This window comes from Polypterus senegalus, chromosome 12, assembly GCF_016835505.1.
Source record: "Polypterus senegalus isolate Bchr_013 chromosome 12, ASM1683550v1, whole genome shotgun sequence".
Taxonomy (NCBI): Eukaryota; Metazoa; Chordata; class Cladistia; order Polypteriformes; family Polypteridae; genus Polypterus; species Polypterus senegalus.
This window is the reverse complement of record NC_053165.1, coordinates 26,459,961-26,483,760: the sequence shown is the minus strand read 5'-3', so window position 1 is coordinate 26,483,760 and position 23,800 is coordinate 26,459,961.

Sequence of the window (23,800 nt, the reverse complement as noted above, 5' to 3'; positions counted from 1 at the left end):
ACCAAACATCAAATCAGAAAATGTGTTTACCTAAACTAAGCTGGATTACACTAGATTATTAAAAATAATTTGCCTGAAATCCGCAGTCGTGGAAGATTATTGTCAGTGTGACGCCAGGTAAAAAAATCATCACAGTGGTGATGTTGGTGGCTGTGACTTGTGGTGTCTAAGCTAGACTGATATGAAAGACACTATATAGATAGATAGATAGATAGATAGATAGATAGATATGAAAGGCACTATAGATAGATAGATAGATAGATAGATAGATAGATAGATAGATAGATAGATAGATAGATAGATAGATAGATAGATAGATAGATAGATAGATAGATATGAAAGGCACTATATAATAGATAGATAGATCAAAAAGGCACAGTATGATAGCGTAACAAGGATGAGGCAAAGACATCATAAAGGTTGTATATTGTTCCACAGTGCAAAATAGATTTAAGTATGAACAGAGGTGTTCGCTGATCTGAGTCCAAAAGAGAACTGATTGTATGGAGGCAAGATGGCAGCTTTAATGGCCAGTACAGGAAGTGACGTGGCCATTGGGGCTGGAACTGTACGTGATGTCATCTGGACTGGAAGTGACATTATCAAAGGTGCCGGAACCGGAAGTAACATCATAGGCATTGTAACCTGGCGGGATTTCCCGAGAATGGTCTGGAAGGAGCTGAGAAAGACAGCCAGCGCACCCTGCCTCCCCCTGGTCTGTCGTGGAATTACAATTATTCAGGCCCTTTAGCTGCCTTCTGCTTGCACATGTGTGACAATAGATAGATAGATAGATAGATAGATAGATAGATAGATAGATAGATAGATAGATAGATAGATAGATATGAAAGGCACTATATGATAGATAGATAGATAGATAGATAGATAGATAGATAGATAGATAGATAGATAGATAGATAGATAGATAGATAGATAGATAGATAATATGAAAGGCACTAAATAATAGACAGATAGAACAAAAAGACAGTATAATGTGTATATATACAGTGTGGGGAACAGCCCGGACAAAGACAGGTAGACATGATGTTATATCACCACACATGTTTATTTACAAGTCCTTTTTACAATTATTACACACACAACCCAGTGCCATAGCACCAATCACCCTCTGTTCAGGCCCTCAACAATGCCTTTCTCTCTTCTGACCGCCTCCACTCCTCTCCACCGACTTCCGTCCTCTTCCACCCAACTCCAGCCATCGAATGGAGGGAGGCAACCCCTTTTTATACACACCCGGATGTGCTCCAGGTGCCTCCCGACATTCTTCCGCCGGCACTCCCCAGTGTGCTGGAAGTGCCGGCTCTGTATCCGGAAGCACTTCAGGTGTCCCTGATCCTCTTCCCCCCAGCACTTCCGGGTGTGGTGGAAGTGCTGAGGTCCAGGGCTCCATATGCATTGTGGCGCCCCCTGGAGGTGACCACGAGCCCCTAAAGGGCTGAGCTTAAAAGCTCTGTACCCGTGGTCCCCAAAGCCACCAGGGTGGCCTCCCCTTCATGGTCTGGAGGAGGTGCAAGCCCTCCTCTGGTCCTCCTGGGTGTCCCAGCTGGTTTCCACCCTCAGCCGCGTGCCACAACAGTATATATATTGTGTGTTATAGTGTGTATATTCCTTTTTTTCTTCCTCCCTTCTTCCCTCTGCAAACTGGATGATTGAGAGCTATAACACCTCTGATGTCACTGCCTGTGTATGTCCACCTGGACCCACCTCTTCCCATCAGAAGGACTGAAAACTGGAAGCTTTGTCAGAAAATGCTCTCCCTGTTCATTTTAGGGCACCACTATTCCCTTGTTCTGAAAGTTTCAGGGAAATGTAGACTTGCCAACCATGATGGCAATGTGTTATATGTTGATTAGCACATGCAAATATGAATTTCACTCTACTCAATACATGTGACAATAGTGACTCTATAAAAATGAAACAAGCCATGCTAATTTAAATTTTCATGTCCATAATTCTTTGCATGAATTGTCCCCCACCCAATTTGTAACTTTATTATATCTACCGTAGCATTCTCATGTGTTTAACGAGTGGATAAATTAAAAATGACTGCGTCGCCAAGTAACCTGTGGCTTTTCTGAGAAAGAGCATTATATCACTGCCAAGTCTGTCAGGATGAGGATCAAAGGATATCTCTTTTCCTCCAACAGACACAAAGATCTCTGCTTAAAATAGAAATCATAACCTCCAGCTCAGCCTCATGCTGAGGGTCTCCATTAGGTCTCCATGTTGCTACACCTTTACTTCTCCATGTCCTGGCAAAAGACTATAGATTGACAAAGAGGGAGAGCCACATCCAAGGCTATCTATCTATCTATCTATCTATCTATCTATCTATCTATCTATCTATCTATCTATCTATCTATCTATCTATCTATCTATCTATCTATCTATCTATCTATCTATCTATCCTGTCATGTAAAGTTTCCTAATTTTATTTATTACATCAAGATTATAAGACAAAATAGAATGTCCACACCTCCAATCATTTGCTACCACAGAAAGCTTCCTGGTAAAGTTCAATCCTTGCCTTCTTTTCAAAGTCATTAGTTTCATGACACCCATCCATCTATCCTTTTGGAGTTGTCCGCTCCTGTGTTGGTCCAGAGTCTATCCCTAACTGCACGAGACTCAAAGCAGCAGTCCACTTTGGATGGGGTGCCAATATCTTGTAAGGTACCCTCTCTCACCCACTTTCATGGAGCTAATCCACTGTCTCCAGTTCTGTTTTTTAATTAGGTTATTTCATTATTTTAAAAAAGCCAGCACCCAACAATGAAACTGTACAAGCTATGAGATGTTTATCAGGCAATCATCAGAAATATGCAAAAGGTGTATATTCCCAATCATGACACAAGTATTGTTGAAAGTCTCATGGGCTACAAGGGAAGGCTGTTGGGGATTGAAGATATTGCATCGACATGGGCACAATTCAGTATCAAGTTCTGCATGTTGTGTGAAGCAAACTCTGGGCACATCTAGAACTCGATACTTTACATCGGTAGAGGGACCGTGTGGGATGACAAGTACAGTCAATATTGTAACATCACTGTTGCATTCTTTGCCTGACCAAGGTTAATATATAACAATGGACAATTTCAGTACCTCATCTGAACTGCTTGAGATTTTATTTCAAAGGAAAACTAATACATACAGCCCCGTATGACCAAACCACCATGATATGCCTGTTGAATTTAGTTGTGTAAAGCTTCAACAGGGTGCTGTAGATGTGTAGCAAAAAGACGAAATGATTGCAGTCAAGTGGAAGAACACGAAAGGCTTCAGCTTCCTAAGAAGCGTTCAAGATGTAGCAACTGTCAAATTGTTCACGTCAGAGGAAATGTTGACGTCGCTAAGCCTTGTGCTCTGGTAACGTAGAGCAGCACAATGGGTGGCATTGATCGTGCTGGTCAGGCCCTGACATTCTACCTTGAAGAAAAAATATTAGGAGAAAATCTTTCATCTTCTGCTTTAACAGTACCCATAGAATGCATTTGTCCAATACAACTAGAATGCAAGCAAAGCCATAAACCGTGCAGACTTCACGTGGAAGGTGGAGAAAAGCAATTTGAAGAACTGAGACCCATCGACCTTGACATCACAGCACAATATCTGATCGGTCATCATTTCATCAATAACTGACAGCCAACAGCAAAGAAGCAGACTCATAAACAAATCTGTGTTGTTTGTTGATCGACAACGTGAAGAATTGAGCGTGACATTTTGCAAAGAAACATACTTGTATTGTCCCAGGTGCATCAGGCTGTGTGTTGGTGACTATTTGTAAGCATGTCCCACAAAGGACGAGGAGTCCATCTGCGTCATTACAGCAGTGGACACTCAGAAGACCTGTCCTACTGTGATTCTGTTTCTATTAAATTGATTTCTGTTAGATTTACCGTTTTTAGGTCATTGTTCCAGAGGTAAACTGAACGCTAAGGATGATGATGTAAGTGGTGGCAACCTCTTTCCCTCTGTCCATTTTCCATACCCACTTCATGCATGTTCTGATCATTCTGAAGGAGTTGATGACCTGAGCTCCTTTGTCTCCTGATAATGACCTGAACAGAAGGCTTCAGGGCTTCCTTAAGCCACATCTGGGGGTGTCTGGTGGACAACATCTGTCCTCCACCACAAGAAGGGACAGGTAAAGGCCTGGTCTGCATTACCTGGAAAATGTTGGAAAATATCACCACATCTACAAACTAAGGTGCAAAATTAGCAGTGCATGATATACTGTAGCTAGGGGGCAAGAAATGAAGTGGCATGTTTACTTGTTTTAATGAGTCATTTTATGATAGACGTTTCACCACATGTCTAATCTAACCAAGTGAACATTGGTTTATATGTTCAAAGGTGAATACGTACAAAGGAAATACCCCATGATGATTCTTTATCAAGGCAACACACACATTACAAGTGAAGAAAAAAAGCAGCAGCTCCTGCTGTTCATTAAATTCCACACAGTGTTGCGGGAGGGGAACTGGGGGTGTAAATTCTGTAGCCTGCAGGTGGAAGCCCCCTTTATAAAAGTTGTAAATTAGGTCTGGCTTTACAATTGGAGTGGATGTCGTGTGAAATTCATGGGAAGCTAATTAAACCTTTCCATCATGTAATCACTGGCGCCAGTGGAAGAATGACACGTCACTCGGGGCTGTTGGCCACGTTTTGAAAGAGGATCGAGGATCTCAGGGCTAAGACGTAGTTTCACATGCAGTGACATTATTTTCATTGCTCTGAATTTAGGATGCCTTAATTAGAGCAAATAATGCTCTTTACAGCGGAATCTGTCTTCAATCGGTCAGCCTTACTTTTATACACTGCTGCTTATTATTGTTGGTTCTGTCGCAAAGTGCTTTCCTGAACCACTCGTTCTGTTGCGTTTTACGTGTAAGAATCAGTGACGGGGCACATGTATCCACTTAGCACTTCTGTTACGCTGCCCTCTCGTTTGTAGTTTGATTGAATAGCCATGCTCTATCTCAATGGCTTTTGTGTTACCTTGTCTGTAATTATTATTATTACCAGCTGCCTTTTGTAATTTGCAGCCATCTTGACTATATATAGCACCTTAGGACGTTCGCTGGATAAAATCTGTCACCTACACTTATGGGGTCCTGCTGCCCCTCATGCATTTCTGTGTCTGCTGAGAGTGTGCTTACATTCTTACTCTTTTACTGTTGTCATATTGTAAAAAGCATGTTGGTAATAATAGATTGATAAATGCATTTGTCTGATATAAAGTATCTCTGAAAATTGAGCAACATTGAGTACTGCATTTAACAAATCAAACAAGAAAATGCAAAAAATTATATGAAATCTTCTCAAGCATGTTCAGAAGAATGCCTTTTCTTTACTAAACATCTAATAGCTTTGTACTACAGTACATGCTACTCAGAGCGAAAGAGGAGCTGACATATTATACATAAGAAATAATATTCTTAAATCCATTTCATTCTGTAAATAATGATAAACTTTTAATGGTTCACTTTGTAATTTCTGCACAATATACATTATAGATTGAAAGATCAATTGTATAATTTGTCCTGTGAGCCTATCTATCTGTCCTGTGAGCCTATCTATCTATCTATCTATCTATCTATCTATCTATCTATCTATCTATCTATCTATCTATCTATCATAGAGTGCCTTTCATATCTATCTATCTATCTATCTATCTATCTATCTATCTATCTATCTATCTATCTATCTATCTATTTGTAAGTATTAATGAGTAACATTAACAGACAGACAGACAGACAGACAGACAGACCCTGCATTGCTATACAATAGTGCTGTTTAAAGAGCAGGATGAGGCCAACAGTTAGTCTTTATGTTACACAGTTGCATTTACAGACCTGTCTCATACTGCTTTATTTTATATAGTGCCTTTCATGGACTGTCAAAAAGTGATACACAAAAATGAACTTTACACGATTTACAAAAGTTTGTACAGTGCCTTTCAAAGCACAAACTGAATTATAAAAGTTATCTTTATTTTATACAGTGCCCTACACAGTATTTGCAATTGTAGGTGAACCCCATATAAATAGACGGATAAAATAATCAAAGACAACATAACAGTAATATGTCCTTTCAGGCCGGAGTCAAGATAGCAACTGATTCAGAGATGGAGGCGGCGCCCCTTAAGAAGTTTCCAGACTGGAGGGGGCGGGGTCAGGAGACCGTGGCTGTCATGGAGACTGTTGGTCATCTGATCTGTAAGAGAGAATGTAGGAGAAGCATTAGGCAATAGTGCCAACCCTCGACTCGGGGTGGAATGCCATTAGATAAGCTTTCAAGTTGTCTCCCTTTCTATCTATCTATCATTTTGATGCTTTGATCCTCATTTTTGGATGTTGATATTTTGATCAGTCCCATTGGTATGATATTCAATGTCTTTCCAAAGTCTGTCTCAATATCTTATTAATGGTCTTCCAACTGAGTGAATGAAGTTGTAGTTGCATGAAAGATCTGCCCATTTCCAGACAGACACCAAGGACACACAATGTCCAAAAGTACACACGTTTATTAAACAGCTATTTGTAGCACACAACACAGTGCCCCAAATCCACAGTCTCACCACAACTCAGTCCTTATATAACACTTCTCTGTTTCATCTGCCACCTCAACTCCTCTTCCGACTTGAGTGAGTTGGACCCTTTTATAATGCACCCGGATGTGCTCCAGGTGCTGCCTGATGAACTTCCTGCAGTACTTCCTGGTCCGGCAGCAGTTCCTGGTGTGGCGGAGGTGCTGTAGTCCAAGGCTCCTAAATTATCCATGCGCCTCCTGGTGGTGGCCATGGGTCCCCAAAAGGTTGAGCTTCCCGGGGTAGAAATTGCCCCTCTCCTTGTCCCCTGCTTCTCCAGGCCTCCCGGTGGGGCAAGGTCCCCAGCCATCTATCTATCTATCTATCTATCTATCTATCTATCTATCTATCTATCTATCTATCTATCTATCTATCTATCTATCTATCTATCTATCTATCTATCTATCTATCCGTTCATGGACAACTTGGCGACAGACAACTCAGCGAAAAGACAACTCGGCGACAGACAACTCAGTAAAAAGACAACCTGGCAACATTCTTTACCAGTTAGGTAATAGTTAGGTTCAAAGAGATTTTTTTAATGATATTTAAAATCCACAAAATCACCTGCTTTATGAGAGTCCCAGTATGTTGAGAGTAAAGATATTCCTTAAGCCGTACTCGCAGGTCACCTTTTGTATTCTAAATAACGCTATCATACAATTAAAATCAATACAATTTATATAAAAGATTAGCAATTTTGGTTGCAGAATATAATGTGAGTATAATGTGCAGAAGAGTTTGTTCCAGCTGCAGAATAAAGTTTGTTTGTCAATTATATAAATTTATTTTCAACATTTTAAATCACGTCATTTAAATATAATTAAAAAATCTCTTTGAACCTAACTATTAACTAACTCTGCGGTGGGCTGGCGCCCTGCCCAGGGTTTGTTTTCTGCCTTGCACCCTGTGTTGGCTGGGATTGGCTCCAGCAGACCACCGTGACCCTGAAGTTAGAAAATAGCGGGTTGGATAATGGATGGATATTACCTAACTGGTAAAAGATATCGCCGAGTTGTATTTCACCAAGTTGTTTCTTTGCCGAATTGTCTTTTTGCTGAATTTTCTTTCGCTGAGTTGTCTTTCGCCGAGTTGTCTTTTCGCCGAGCTATCTTTTCACCGAACTGTCTTTTCACCGGGTTGTCTTTTCGCTGTGTTGACTTTCGCCAAGCTATCTTTTCGCCGGGTTGTCTTTTCGCCGAACTGTCTTTTCGCCGGGTTGTCTTTTCACCGAGCTGGCTGTCGCCCAGTTGCCACCGAACCCTATCTATCTAGTTGTTCATATGGCCATTACACCATATGGACAAATGCAAATTTCCAGGTATAAAATGAAGACACAAAGCTGTGATCCACACGTAAATAGGATTAGACTGACCGAAGTATAAGTCAATGACTGTAATGACTTACATTTGGTGCTGAAGTCTACTTTTGAGAAACTCATGGCATAAATGAAAGAGAGAGAGGCTGGGATCATGCACTGATACTGCATTGCTGCCGTTCCCACCACAGAATGAACTACCTGGATTGGGACCCGAGTGCCTCAGGTGTCACCTCAGCACCATGCTAGAACAGTGTTAGTTTTTTCTACGGTGACTGAAGTGCCAATAAAAGGAGCACACCTCAAATCAGACAGTAGACCATCTTAGGAGACACACATCCACAAGCACAGTGAAGCTAACTGAGAAATGAAAATTGACAGTGAGAAGTGACTGGACCCCGAAGAACCAGGATAAAATAAAATGAAAGGCATACTAGTTAAAGATTAAGGGCTGGTGGGATATATTTAACCAAGAAGCACCACTACCCACAGTAGCACTGTTTAAATTTATATTTATTTAAAGATGCTTCTTACAATGGGAAGTATGATACAGTCAAGCTTTAGATAGGACTTTTTATTGCTGAGTGGCCATACAATGCTCTTTGTGATCTAGAAGTGCATTGCAAATGTAAAAGCACTAAGGTGTGTGGTTAGCTGTACTATTGATCTTGGAGAAGGGTTTTCACTTCATGGATGGATGTTGTGGTGGCCCTCTGTTTGCTGTCATTTGTACCAGCAGTAATGATGAATCCATCCATCCATCCATTATCCAGCCGTTATATCCTAACTACAGGGTCACGGGGGTCTGCTGGAGCCAATCCCAGCCAACACAGGGCGCAAGGCAGGAAACAAACCCCGGGCAGGGCGCCAGCCCACCGTAAAGTGATGATGAATGTAATTATTAAAAGGTGACCTGATTGTTATACAGCAGGCGTCAGAGAAATCAGGTCACACCCTTCATGAAAATGAGGATGAACGTTGCCGGAGGGCGAGTGGCTGCCATTCTCTTATAAGTGACAGTTACAGAATGGAAAACGCTTTGTGACACAAGCTGTCCACATTACGCCACAGAGCGACACAAGGTTCAGTGCACTGACCTTCATTTGATTTTTCCTTGTGACAGCTTAGAGGTAATTAAGCTTTAAAACCAGAGTGATTAACCACTTATAATTATGGGGAAAATATGCCTTTCACAAATATGTAATAGATTCCACACGACATTTTGTCCAGTGCCTGAAGACATTTACTGAGAAAATTCTTTATGTCCGAAATCCGCATCACAAAAGTACAAGACATTCAGCTCTCAATTTATATGTTGTAGCCACGCCCCCAAACCACACCCCTTTTATACCACTGGACACGTCTCCCTATCAGCAACCTTATTGTGTTAGCAGCACTTGATGTTCATTCATCCTCAATCTAAAAATGTGCAACTTGGACACAAAACTGAATGCATGGATTAAGGAGACACCGAGCTGGTGTTTTTGAAACCAGTCAGTCATTATCCAACCCGCTTTATCCTAACACAGGGTCATGGGGGTCAGCACAGGGTGCAAGGCAGGAGCAAATCCCCAGGCAGAGTGCCAGCCCCACCACAGGGTACACACACACACCCACCAAGCACACACTAGGGACAATTTAGGATCGTCAAAGCACCTAACCTTCTGTCTTTGGACTGGTGGAGGAAACCAGAGTACCAGGAGGAAATGCATGCAGACACGGGGAGAACATGCAAACTCCACGCAGGGAGGACTCAGGAAGCAAACCCAGGTCTCCTTACTGCGAGGCAGCAGCACCGCCACTGTGCCACATACCACTTTTTTAAACCAGTTTACACTAAATACAATACTGACTTTTAGTAATCATCCCTCTATCTACTGTATTGTCTTTACCCTCTTAGTCTATTGTAAGATCCTGGGGAGCCAAAGCTCATCATTGGCTTCAAGATAAAGACCCAGCCTTGAATGAGGCAACCATCCGAGACAGGACACCATTATGCTGGGCCACTTTGAAGTAATCAGTCTGGTTAACCTAAATGTCAATGAGATGCTGAAATGAACCATGAAACAAACCTGAGGAGAATGTACATATGCAACCAGACCATAAAACAAACCCTGGAGCTGTGAGGCTGTAGCCCTGTGATGCCCTCTACCAATCAGACGTTCTTAATGATCTATGTCAGGACACTTATGAACTCATAAAGTCTTCCTCATTTTCTGTTCATTGCAATAAATCCAACAGAATTTGGGTCACTGTCCTGAATCGCCTGTTGATCTGTAGTCATATAGCAGATGGTTAATTAGGTGTTTCCTTCATCTAAAAAGACAAATGGTGTAACTGTGAGGTGCAACCTCTTATCAGCCAGTACTGGGCCATGGTAGATAGATAGATAGATAGATAGATAGATAGATAGATAGATAGATAGATAGATAGATAGATAGATAGATAGATAGATAGATAGATAGATAGATAGATAGATAGATAGATAGATAGATAGATAGATAGATAGATAGGCTCACAGGACAAATTATACAATTGATCATTCAATCTATAATGTATATTGTGCAGAAATTACAAAGTGAGCCATTAAAAGTATCATTATTTACTTTAGGAGGAAACATTGAATTCCCTGAAAGAAGTGGGCTGGAAAAGCCCCCCAGAGGCACAGCTTAGCACACCATGGTGGAATGAACCTGTGGCTAAAAGTGTTCCAAGAGTGTGCTTCCTGGAGGGGATGGAGGGGAGGGTACTTGTAGCTCTGCTCCTCTTTGACATCCTTCCCTTGAATGGTGGCTGGTCTTGGAGGATCTTTGGCACACCAGGAGCCCACCACCAGCTCTTTAGTCTTGCTGATGCCGAGTTGCAGCTGGTTCTCCCTACACCACAACAAGTTCTTTACAACCTTCCAGTACTCTGACTCATGCCCATTATTAGTGGAGGAGTCATCTGTAAATATCTTAGGTGGCAAGCACTGGTATTGTACTGGAAGTCTACTGTGTGGAGGGTAAACAGGAAGGTAGACAGGACAGTTCCTGTAATACACCGTTAATTCTGGCACACATGTGCACCAGCCTCACATACATCTGTCTGTTGGTCAGTAGATTTTGGGGGCATCAGGATGCAAAGCCTTGAGCTTTTTCCTGAGCTGACGAGGAACAATTGTGTTAAAGGCATTGGAAAAGTGAGAGAACATGATCCTGTGGGAGTAGGTTCTGTGGAGAATGAAGATCAGAGCATCCTATATGATACAGTTGTGCTTGAAAGTTTGTGAACCCTATAGAATTTTCTATTTTTCTGCATAAAAATGACCTAAAACATCATCAGATTTTCACTCAAGTCCTAAAAGTAGATAAAGAGAAACCAGTTGATATCCTTGGTCATTGCTTTATTGAGGGCGGCATGGTGGCGCAGTGGTAGCGCTGCTGCCTCGCAGTTAGGAGACCCGGGATCGCTTCCAGGGTCCTCCCTGCGTGGAGTTTGCATGTTCTACCCGTGTCTGCGTGGGTTTCCTCCGGGCACTCTGGTTTCCTCCCACAATCCAAAGACATGCAGGTTAGGTGGATTGGTGATTCTAAATTGGCCCTAGTGTGTGCTTGGTGTGTGGGTGTGTTTGTGTGTGTCCTGCGGTGGGTTGGCACCCTGCCCAGGATTGGTTCCTGCCTTGTGCCCTGTGTTGGCTGGGATTGGCTCCAGCAGACCCCCGTGACCCTGTATTCGGATTCAACGGGTTGGAAAATGAATGGATGGATGAATTATTGAGGAAAATGATCGAATATTACATATTTGTGAGTGGCAAAAGTATGTGAAGCTCTAGGATTAGCAGTTAGTTTGAAGGTGAGGTATCAGGTGTCAGGTGTTTGCAATCAATGGGATGCCAATCAGGTGTGAGTAGGCACCCTGTGTTATTTAAAGAACAGGATCTATCAAAGTCTGCTCTTCACAACACATGTTTGTTGAAGTGTATCATGGCACGAACAAAGGAGATTTCTGAGGACCTCACAAAAAGAGTTGTTGATGCTCATCAGGCTGGAAAAGGTTACAAAACCATCTCTGAAGAGTTAGGACTCCACCAATTCACAGTCAGACAGATTGTGTACAAATGGAGGAAATTCAAGACCATTGTTACACTCCCCAGGAGTGGTCGACCAACAAAGATCACTCCAAGTGCAAGGCGTGTAATAGTCAGCGAGGTCACAAAGGACCCCAGGGTAACTTCTAAGCAACTGAAGGCCTCTCTCACATTGGCTAATGTTGATGTTCATGAGTCCACCATCAGGAGAACACTGAACAACAATGGTGTGCATGGCAGGGTTGCAAGGAGAAAGCCACTGCTCCAAAAAACATTGCTGCTCGTCTGCAGTTTGCTAAAGATCACGTGGATAAACCAGAAGGCTATCGGAAGAATGTTTTATGGACGGATGAGACCAAAATAGAACTTTTTGGTTTAAATGAAAAGCGTTATGTTTGGAGAAAGGAAAGCACTGCATTCCAGCATAAGAACCTTACCCCATCTGTGAAACATGGTGGTGGTGGTAGTATCATGGTTTGGGTCTGTTTTGCTGCATCTGGGCCAGGACGGCTTGATTTCATTGATGGAACAATGAATTCTGAATTATATCAGAGAATTCTAAAGGAAAATGTCAGGACATCTGTCCATGAACTGAATCTTAAGAGAAGGTGGGTCATGCAGCAAGACAACGACCCTAAGCAGACAAGTCGCTCTACCAAAGAATAGTTAAAGAAGAAAAAAGTTAATGTTTTGGAATTGCCAAGTCAAAGTCTTGACCTTAATCCAATCAAAATGCTGTGAAAGGAGCTGAAATGAGCAGTTAATGTGAGGAAACACACCAACATCCCAGAGTTGAAGGTGTTCTGCACGGAGGAATGGGCTAAAATTCCTCCAAGCCGGTGTGCAGGAATGATCAGAAGTTACCGGAAACTTTTAGTAAGGGGGGTCACACCAGATACTGAAAGCAAAGGTTCACATACTTTTGCTACTCACAAATATGTCATATTCGATCATTTTCCTTAATAAATAAATGACCAAGTATAATATTTTTGTCTCATTTATTTAACGGGTTTCTCTTCATCTACTTTTAGGACTTGAGTGAAAATCTGATGATGTTTTAGGTCATATTTATGCAGAAATATAGTAGAAAATTCTAAAGGGTTCTCAAACTTTCAAGCACAACTGTAGTCTGATAGTATGATGATATTAATAATAATAATAATAATAATAATAATACATGAAATCCATCTTCTTTTATTCTACAGAAAATTATGGTGTTACTCAAATTAAAAGCATGCCTGGACAGATTTCAGCAAGTTAAGAGCTATAAATATTATTTGCAAATATAATTTTTTCACATCTGGTCCGCTGTGATTTTTTTTTCCCCACAGTGATTACGCCATTTGTTGGTGTATAAATAGCTGCAGTGAGTCCAGGAGGCTTTTCGATTCTCACATCTCCTCACTTTGTAATCATGGGTGCTCTCCTGGTATTTTAATAATTAAGTGAAGTTTTTCAAAACTGCAAATTAACATACTGTAGATGTGTCATGGAGATCTTTGACCGCTCCTTGGGTAATTGCTTGGAGATTTCTGAAGCATTGTCATCCACTCATGGTGTCCCCGATGCTTTGATGGGTATTCATACCAGACACAGTGGAGAAAGCCACACATCGTATTTCAATGCGCTTGTGATGCAATAGAAACCTGGTGTTTTGGAACGGAAATGGATGCTCCCATGAATAAAAGACAGGAGCTTAGTGGAGGTAACAAATGTTTACTGGGAAAGTAAAAATACAACTCGCTTTCTTGTCCTTCATCACTTTATATTTGCTTTCATTGTGCTGATTTGGGGAGACAAAGGAGAAGGACAAGCTCGTTGGACTGGAATTGAATGGAAAGGGAAGCAGAGGTCTGCATTTTATGAATTGGTTTTACGGATTATTTATTGATTGATTGATTGATGAAGAGCACTGCACCCGTTTGAAGAAAAATCAAAGCACATTACACTTTGCACCTTCCCCTCTTGCTGTCATGGGTCTTCATTGTCTAGTTCAGTCCTGGGTGGAAGTGATTAGATTCTTTTCCCTCTTTCCTTTCTGAAAGCAGATCTAGGAAAAGATATCTCCAGAAAAAAACAATATACCCCAAAATAATTCACTGATGATCTTACTGGTCATTCCCAAAATCTACTTCTACTTCATCAGGATTTCCAGAGGTCCTCACTTCAGGCGCAGCCTTACACCACCATCTGAATGCCTACAAGAGTTCTACCGCCAAACCCTGTTGACTTCTCTCCAGTCCCCACCAATTGGTTCATGCGTCACCCACCATGTTAGCAACATTGTGTATCTAAAGTCAGAAGCAATGCCTTCATCATGGGTGTTCAGACTTGCACGCATGCATTCACACGTACAACTCCATCACTCAGATGACTGTTCTGCATTCTGCGTAGGTCACTCTCAGAATTAATAAAGACAATGAGTGATTTGCAAACACGGCAAAGGCATCGCTTATTCTCCTCCTCCATTCTCCTCCTCCACTGCCAAGGTGTATATTAGGGAGAGTAAAATAATTATTTGATATAGCAGTTAGCAGGATTAGGTCGGTAAAGCTAGTGAGTCATCGAACGTTGCAAGTTGCAGACTAAATTCTTCTGTGCGGACTTATTCCCGCTCTGGCCAAGGAGCCCTTGAAGGAATATTGGTCAAAAAGAGCAATAAATCTGATGTGCCTGCTGACGCCTTGTCAATTTGTGCTATCTGCTATCTAAATTCTCTCTCTTGAGGGCAACTTGTGAACATTTGCAGTGTTGCTGGTGAAGAACGCCTGCTGAAGGACCTGGTGCGTCCCACTTGACCCGTGATGCTGCTCAACCAGACGTCGCAAGATGGCTCTGAAGACGTGTTGCTTTATTGATCAAGGATGCTGTCGATACCCTTATGCCTAATTAACAAGGCATGGCTGGCGGTCGATAGTTTAATTGGCATGCTCTTGGTGAGTATTTTCTCTTAATTAGAACGACTTCAGCACAGCACCCTCTTCTCAGACTGGGCTTTTCGGCTGCCCTGCTCCATATCAATAGCATTCTGCTACGATAATCCATCCTCTTACTTTTTTCCTCCCTTTCTTGTCAGAAATGTGGAGCTGCAGCATTAAAATGTAGATGGGACCACAATTCAGAAAAGAAGCTCATGACGAGAAACAGTCCATCACTTTGTTTAACTCCATCAGCTTGAGGAGAGACTACTCAGGCATTATCAAAAACGTTTTGACTTTAAGTACTACTGTTTGCATTAAAGTTTAGTGAATAAGCAAACGGAACCTCCACACTTTAAACAGAAGATGTCCACCTGGAGAGAACTGATGGGGACTGGGGCTATCTGTTCAGTTAGAAAGGCAGCCATGACGTTCAGTTATCATTCAAGGCGTCGCTGTGGTCTGTGTATTCAATAGTCTTCACACTCATGCAGACTTGCTTATGAAATATTATTATTCTACTTGCCTTTCTCCTTATAATTATGGCACACTGCTTCCTTTTTCTTTTAATTATATGTTCTTGCTTTTACCTCATTTCACTATGAGAAAATACTGTTGTACTCTGCCAGGAAAAACGTTGATAAGGTCTTGTATATCCCGAGGTTTACTAGTATTGATGGTCCTAGTTAAAAAAAAAAAAAAAACAATGACACAAACAGCACTTGAAGCTGTACAGAGGAGGCCATCCCAGGACTTAGGAACATGGCCTACTCTGACAAACTCAAAGAATTAAACATGTTTAACCTCGAGCAGAGATGACTGCATGTGAATCTAACCCAGGCTTTCAAAATCCTCAACGATATCCATAAAGTAGATCCCGAAGAATTATTTCAGCTTAACAGTGGATCACGTACTCAGGAACACCTAGGGAACTGAAATGAGCAAGCACTCCTTTATGCAAAAAGATGTTAGAATCTGGAACTAACTACCAAGACATGGAGTTGAAACAGAAAACTTTACAAACTTCTGGATGAGATGTTGGGATAGCTTAGCTATTGGCTAAACAAATGAGCCTGATGGGCTCAATGCTCTCCTCTCATTTGTCAAACTTCTTTTGTTCTTATGTTTGGTTTATTATACCAAAGCAGTAAAGTTACAGAAAGCGTTACCTCTAACATGTTGAGACTCCACAATGAATGGAATATCACAGTTGCTCAATCCTGGGACTTTGTTAGTGCTTCTCTCCACAATCCTCTAAAGTACCTACCAATCCCTCTGAAGTTCTACACCCCTCTGTCAGCATCTGGAGAAGACAACAGCCAGAGTATTGAAAGCATCTCAGCTTGCAGCTGCATTCATCTCTGTTGACATGTAAAGGGGGTTACCTCCTGACAGACAATCTATCTATCTATCTATCTATCTATCTATCTATCTATCTATCTATCTATCTATCTATCTATCTATCTATCTATCTATCTATCTATCTATCTATCTATCATAGAGTGCCTTTATCTATCTATCTATCTATCTATCTATCTATCTATCTATCTATCTATCTATCTATCTATCATATAGTACCTTACATGTCTATATCTATCTATCTATTGTAGAAGGAACATTTTTTATATTAGCATAGAGAATAGCAAATTTACATAAAGAGCCATAAAAAGTAATTAAAAGCTTCTAAAATATTAGATTAAGCATACATTAGAATGTTAAGCAAATAAGATCATTTTTTTAAGCAAAAAAAAAATCAGTTATATTGCATTACTTTTTAAGCTTACAGAAACATTTCCAGAGTAAGAAAAGAACAGATTAACGCACAGAAATCAGCTTAGAACAGGATAAGAGGTTGAGAACACCTGTGATTCAAGGCTAGGAAGCTAAGGAAGCGATAACAGAGAAGATGGCTCTGGAAGGCACGTAGCGAAACCAGCTGGATTGGTGAATCAGCAGAGAGGCAACAAAAGGCTCTTTGCTGTAAGCAAGGTCACACTGTAATGCATGAAAAGAAAATCTTAGTAAATTCAGGCTTTAGCAAAAATATTAGAAGAAATATTAGAAATTAGTTTAGTGTAGAAATGAAGACAAATCAAGTATGGAAAGCAATGATTAAATGAAAGCATATACAATATTTATTTTTAATTAAAGTTTAGCTTTAGGCCAATATTTTAGTATAGCTTGAAAGGCTAGAGGAGGAAGTGACACCATGAAAGACCCAGTTGAAGAACCAATCAGGAATAAGAAAAACAGAAACTGGACTGAACAATAGACAGTATAGCCAGGTGCAGAATGAGCTAATTGAACAAGGTCAAATTGATAAGAAATTGTTATAAAAACTTCAATAGCTGCAATGTTCAGGGCTCAGCTCAATTTGGCTGTATTGGGTTGAGTCCTTGTTTTTTTGTTTTGTTTTATTGCAATAAAGCTTTAAAACTCTGTCTGTCTATCCCGAGTCCTAATAGCCTTTATTTTTAGATAAAAAGCGTTCTGATGATGAATTTTTCACCTATCTGTCTATCTATGAATAAGACTATTTTTATTCTCCTGTATATATGTGTTTTTTTGTCTGTTGGGTGATGTTATATAATGTTGTTTTAACAATTATATCAATAAACGTTTTTAAAAAATAAAAAATATGTCATATAATACCTTTCATATCTATCTATCTATCTATCTATCTATCTATCTATCTATCTATCTATCTATCTATCTATTATACAGGGTGGTCCAGATCTAATTATGCAATTAAGAAAAGGTGAACACATATCTCCCGCTGTTCGACTGACAACCATCTCCCCACCATTTTGGAATGCAAGGCAGGTGCTCCATCTATCGGCAACAAAAATAATTTTTTGTGAATTCTCTATGTAATAAACTTAATAAGTTATAGCGCAATGAAAACTGCATAATTAGATCTGGACCATCCTATATTTACAGCATATACAGTATCATTTTTTCCATATATTTAATGAAGCATTTTATTAAAATAAGATAAAGCATAAGAGTTATGAAAGATGATAATAAAACATAAATAATATAAAAAGTGGAACAATTCCTTCAGGATTACGTGACTATACAAGGGTTCTCCATTTCCACCCAATGATTCTGATCAGCACATTTTATGACCCCCTTTCTCTTCTCAGGACATCTAGCCACGCTCTTTCCAAACCACTTGTTGCTTCTTCTCAAGTGACCATTCAACAGCAGATACAAAATGTGATGGTAAACACTGGAAGACTTGTAAATGTCAGACCCCTGTGCTCAATCTTTGATTTTAGCGAAATTAAATTTACTATCATTAAGCCACAAGCTCTCTATAATCCTCCGTAATTGATGCCCCCCATTAATTTCCTTCAGGGGAACCTTCTACAAGTGCAGCGCTTCCTGCAGGACACGGGTCAGCAGTTGAGGACCACTGTGTTAATACAATGTTTATTCTGTACTTGTCGCAAACACTGGCACTCATTAAACTATTCTACCATTCTTTATGTTTGCAGCCACAACTTCATACAAGAATACCAGACCTCACCTCCGACCAAGAGGAGTAATTTACAGTAGAAGGTGAGGCATGGCTGGCTTATGGCCATTTGTTTTGATCAATGAGTCAGTTCATTAATTTTTACAAGAGGAGAGCTGAAGAGGGCTTGCCAGGTGTGGGCTGACTAATGCCTTCTTGAAGACCTCCTGTCACTGGCCTGTGTCCAACTGACCCCTGGCGTAACTCTCAATCAGTCATTTTCAAGAACGTCACAGCCTTTCGGTCTGAAAATGAACTGAAATTGAAAGGAAGGCCCAGGCGACTGTTCACTGTCACTCCCCGTTTTATTCCTCGCTCCTTCATTGGTGTTAGATAGGAAGCGGTTACTTCCTAAACCTTGGAGGGAGGAAGCAGGGGGAAATGCTACAAAATGGATGTCAGCATCTTTGAAGCTCTGTCTATCAATTTTCTTCCTGTGCTACACTGAGGGCCACTGAGGGTTGAAGAAAAATGCACCAGTAAAGCACAGAAGTGGAGATTTCATCATTGAACCTGTGGGAGTTAAAACGAAAACAGGCTCTCCGCACTTCCAATGCAGTTTTCTCATCTTGAATGCAATTGTACTGGTTGTTTAAAATTACTTCCTTCTATTGTATTGGATTTGATGGGCTTATTTTTTATATACGTGGACAGCAGTGGTCCTGACAATTCTGGTTAGTCGACACAACATTCATAGACGAAAATTTGATTATGCAGTCATAACATGGAGATATTACACCAGTAAACCTTATATGAAGGAGGAAAAAAGCAACGTTATCAACGGATTAGACCACCAGCCTCATAACGCTGTCAGAAATCATACAAACCATGAAGATCTACCAACATATCTTGTCACCCCAACAGCACAATCACCAAAGCATTCTTAACAGATATATTGGGACCAAACCCAGCGTCAGAGTGCGACCACCAGAAACGCAACTCAGCGTTCATGCAGTGAGCGGCAATACACATCAGAAAACACACCACTCACTCCATGAAGGACATAGCGATAAACTCACTGGACCCCCAAATCACTGAAGCAACACTCCTTTATGCTTGTTTGAAGCAGAGAAGTCATCCTCAAGACAGCTCCCCGTGTCTTCCATTGGATTCTTTTCTATGATGTGTGAGGAGGAGCACATGTACAGCTTCTTTATACCCCTCATGAGAGACAGTGGTCCTCACCAGTAGTGGTGGTATGTGACGATTACAAGATGCTCCCACCCTTGTTTCAATAAGCATAATGTCTTCATCTGGTTTTCAGAGCAAATTGACTGTTTGGTAGATTGTTCCTGTTTTGTGCTGCATTGCTTTCTCTGGAAAGAACTTAAATCAAAAAGGTAAATACAGTATGCAATAAAATATAAAAGATAGCACTGCTCATTTTCCTTCCCCACCGATAAACCAAAAGATCATACAGAGTGAGAAATGCATAAAATAGCCTCACCAAATCGAATTAGCCTCGCAACACCAGACCATTCCTCATGTTACAAAAAGCCATATATTACTAGATAAGCGATGAACATATGAGAGGAAAACTGGAAAAAAAGAAATGATTAAGAAGCTGGGTTTGCTATAAAAATTCTAATGATAAGTTAAATTATTCAGGGATGTTTATCTCATATTTTGCACAACAGATTCAAGCCCCACTGGCCCCTGGGCTGATGGCAAGGCAAATGGAAGCTGTCAAAAAGACGATGATCCAGTCACGACACAAATGATACTTTTATACTTAGCTTGTATTAAAGAATCTTCCAGTCAGACTCTGTTGGGAGGCCCATATTAAAAGTCTTTAGCTGCTAGCTGCTCTTCTCCACATCCTATGAAAGCATGCAAAACTTTAGAGAGTGGAAGATTATGGAGAGTAGCACTTGAAAAACTCAACGGGTCATCTGTAGATAGATAGATAGATAGATAGATAGATATGAAAGGTACTATATGATAGATAGATAGATAGATAGATAGATAGATAGATAGATAGATAGATAGATAGATAGATAGATAGATAGATAGATAGATAGATGCTATATGATAGATAGATATGAAAGGCTATATGATAGATAGATAGATAGATAGATAGATAGATAGATAGATAGATAGATAGATAGATATGAAAGGCACTATATGATAGATAGATATGATAGGCGCTATATGATAGATAGATAGATAGATAGATAGATAGATAGATAGATATGAAAGGTGCTATATGATAGATAGATAGATAGATATGAAAGGTGCTATATGATAGATAGATATGAAAGGCGCTATATGATAGATAGATAGATAGATAGATAGATAGATAGATAGATAGATAGATAGATAGATAGATAGATAGATAGATAGATAGATAGATAGATATGAAAGGCACTACATGATAGATAGATATGAAAGGCGCTATATGATAGATAGATAGATAGATAGATAGATAGATAGATAGATAGATAGATAGATAGATAGATAGATGTGAAAGGTGCTATATGATAGATAGATAGATAGATAGATAGATAGATAGATAGATAGATAGATAGATAGATAGATAGATAGATATGAAATGCGCTATATGATGCAGTGCAGTTTTAATGCCACCACAGCTACAAAATGAAATCACAGCCCAATCACAACTCAAATAGTATGTTAATATTTAACATATTTTCAAGAATCTCCCAGTCAGTGTCGTCAGGAGACCCATTTTACATGTCAACAGAGATGAATGCAGATGCAAGCTGAGGTGCTTTCAGTGCTCTGGCTGTTGTCTTCTCCAGATGCTGTCAAAGTATATTTTAGAGGGTTTGGTAGTCAAGCAAAATGAGACCTTTTACTGGCTCACTAAAAAGATTACAATATGCAAGCTTTCAAGGCAGCTCAGGCCCCTTCTGTTTTGCCTTGTAAATCTTCTGACCATTTTGGAGTTCTGTTTTGTTGCCGTTGTCGATTCTGTTCCTTTGGATTTATATGTCCAATTTTTTGACACTAGCTGTCTACTCATTTCTCTTCCTAGAACTGTATCGTGCAGCAGAAAAACATGAGATTTGATGATCTATGCTCTTGGAGGTCTGGCTTGTAGTATCTCCCTATGAATGGGGAATTCCCAGTAAGTGCGGGTCATAAGCTAAACATATCAAGTCCTCATCCTTTGTACACATCGCCCATCAACTACTCTGATTGGATGATGTAGTGAGGCCCTTGGATTAGCCCTGCTAAGCCTATGGTGGAGAGCCTAGAAGATGACTGAACTAATAGAAGTTAAAGTTGTAATGAGGTTTCCATGTGTGAACTTGCAGAAGGATCCTCACAGAGCCTTGATGGCCAAGAGTCCGCTTGACCCTGTCTCCTCGTGACTAACCTCATTTTTCCCGTAGGATCAATGGTTCAGTATTTCTGTTGTCCATTTCTGATGGGTTTTTCAGCAATGTAAAGCCTGACTGGGTTTAGAATGTCATATCTGGTGAGTTTCTGGGTGGGGTTTGCATGTTCTCCCTGTGACTGGCTAGGATCCCAAAGCATTGTGGACTAGAATGCTCAATTGTGATAGAGTGCAGGAGTACGGTTATGTGCTTGCACCTTGTCCAGTGATACCAGGCCAGGCCCCCTAAATCTCTAAATCAACTTTAACATGAATAAAAATGATTCCTGCACAATATTTCTGAAACGACTTAAATAGCAGCCAATCAAGTGAGCCCGATGGATTGAATTGTCTCCTATTTTATTTTTGTCTTAGACCTGATCTTCTGCGGTGGGGGTCGCCACTGTTACAGCCCCCTCCCAAACAGCAGGATACCATTTTATTCCCAGTGTTTTTGTTTTTTTTTTCACCCGTGTGAAGCAGAGTTGAGTGAACTTTTAAACCCGTCTGTTTTGCTCTCTTGGCCTGATGCTTTAGCTCAGATCGGCTCTGCGGCACAATGAAATAAGCGGGTTTGCTGTTCTCGTCAACCTCCTGACCGCTGCTGATCACGAATCGTCCGCCGTTATCCAGCCCCCTCGGGACTCATTTACTCCCTCCTTTGTTCATTCCTCGCTGCGGATTCATCGGGCAGGTGAGCGGACCTTCCAGGTGTGCCGCTCCCTTTCATCTCCCCCGTTTCATGTTGCACTTTGCCCCGCCACGCGGCATGCCGAGAGTTCACCGCAAGTGAAGCTCCCAAGGCGTCAGCAGAAACAGAAAAACGCCATTGATTCTTTTTTGTTCTGCACGCTCCCCGACTCAATCGGTTCCTTTGAACTGTACTTATTTATTTATTTATTTATTTATTTCAGAATAAAATAAAGGGTTGCTGGAATTTATTCAAGTTTCTCTCCCTTTTCCCCATGGCAGCATGTGTCACGAAATCCAGCTGTCTCAGTAACTCGGCGTCCTCCGTTTGGCATCTCCAAACTTCACTTCATGAACTGTTTTCTGATCGTAGGTCGCTTGATTAATAATCAGAAAAAACGGCGGCCAAGCGCAGGGAGCTAAAAGCCACTAGAGCCAGAGCCCCTTCGGGAGAGAGCTGTCATGTTCAGATTCACTTCGACGCGCTTCGCTTTAGAAAAGTGCAGAGATGGCCGAAAAAGTGTGTGCTTCATAGCCCGTAAATACGGAAAGAAAGAAAGAAAGAAAGAAAGAAAGAAAGAAAGAAAGAAAGAAAAAGAAATTGTAGTACAGACAGACTCGAGTCCTTGTTTCGCATACGTTCTAAATAAATAAAGATCCTGTTAAAAAGAAATGAAAAGGGGAAAGCCACGATGTTCGGCGCTGCTGGCTTTTTCATGTTTAGAGAAGCAATGTCTAGTCGGCTTCAGTCAAGGGAGCGCCCCATGGAGGTCCCCAGGGTGCCGCAACAGACTTTCTCCTCGGCCGCTTGAATGGCTCCAGCACACTCATCTACTGGGGATTATCCTGCCTAGAGCGGCAATGTCTTTACTCCAGTCTTCTGACTTGAAACGCAGACCTGGGATGTCAGTGCGCATCCATCACATCTGACCTGATCGGCGCGTGCCACGAGAAAACCGGTAAATAAAAACCTGTGTGTGAAGAGTGCACTCTGGAACAAGGCTGCGTTTTCACTTGTTAACTCCAGTTTATTTTAGAATGAATGAAGAGTTATGCATCTGGCCCTAACTCGACAGTATAGTGCCGCAGTGGATGACATGGCTGCCTCACAGCACCGGAGTCCTGCGCTGGAATCCCTGAACAATCAGCATCTGTGTTGAACTTGTGTGCTCTCTCCTTGTCTGCATGGCTGTTCATCTCATGTCTCAAACATTGTTTAGACCTCATTAGTACAATAGGGACTCTAAATCATACCGTTACAAACAAAAGGCTCTGTGTGAGTGAGTGGGAGCACGCCCTGTGATGAATGCTCCCACCTTTCTCCAATGATGG